Here is a 1045-nt window from a genome sequence, read left to right on the forward strand (position 1 = left end):
TTATGCGATATTGTTATCACGATAAGAATGATAATGTTATTTGCAATGATAGTGATAATGAAAATCACAACACTATTGAAAATAATGACTACAAAGATAATTATGATGATTATCATCATTATTATCAATGATGACAGAAAAGATATAACGATCATGATATTGATGATGATAAAAGTGATGATAATAATAATAATCATAACGATAATAATGATAATACTAATACTGATTATGATAATAGTAATAATAATAATGACAGTAATAATAATAACAATGACGACGACAACAACAAAAGTAATGATAGACATAACATTAATAACAGTAATAATAAAGATACTGATAATGATGATAATAATAGTAATGATAATGATAGTGATAATAGTAATGATAATGATAATAGCAATAATAATAATAACAACAATGGTAATAATAATAATGATGATAACGATAATAATAATGATGATGATAACGATAATAATGATTATAATAAAACAATTATTATTGTAATAATAACAATCCCTGTAACAATACTCTCGAAGACAAGAATAGACACATTTTTTTTTCTATAAATACATATCCAACACTGTTCTGGGTTAGTCACCTCCGCTGCTGCGAAAAAAAAAAAACCCTGAAAATCGTGAAGGAAATGAAGAAGTGAAATCGAAGAAGGATACGAACGACGCGACACGCAGGAAAGGTCGTTGTCCAGTGCCACGGGGGATTCAGGTGACGTAACAGGCGGTGCCACAGGTAGGTATTCTGTCAGCTGGAATTTCCCGACGACTTTTAAGAGGAGTTGGATCGGACCTCGTTATGCCTCAGTCCGAGGTTTGACTTCAAGCCCAACGGGTCGGTCCTAAGGGTTATCAGCAAGTGAGTGGAGGGATCAGCTGGTCTGGATCTGGTCTCTATTTTGTATTATTATTGTATTTTTTTATATATATATAGTTTTTGATTTTTTTTTTCCTGTTGATTGCTCTAAAGTTCTCAGTGGATATTTGTGGGTATCTGGTATATAGAAGGTTTAGTTTATTTCGTGTATATGGTT

The 1045-nt window shown here is 31.2% G+C and overlaps 1 protein-coding gene across 1 annotated transcript in view; it reads left to right on the forward strand.

Moving 5' to 3' along the window:
• Positions 1 to 716: 716 nt before the first annotated feature.
• LOC125033897 (hemocyte protein-glutamine gamma-glutamyltransferase-like) overlaps positions 717 to 1045 on the forward strand; it is a 16961-nt gene continuing 16632 nt past the window's right edge. The window contains exon 1 of the mRNA XM_047625470.1: positions 717 to 870. The gene's annotated coding sequence lies outside the window, so the exon portion shown is untranslated. The remainder of the gene's footprint in view (positions 871 to 1045) is intronic.

This window comes from Penaeus chinensis, chromosome 17, assembly GCF_019202785.1.
Source record: "Penaeus chinensis breed Huanghai No. 1 chromosome 17, ASM1920278v2, whole genome shotgun sequence".
NCBI lineage: Eukaryota > Metazoa > Arthropoda > Malacostraca > Decapoda > Penaeidae > Penaeus > Penaeus chinensis.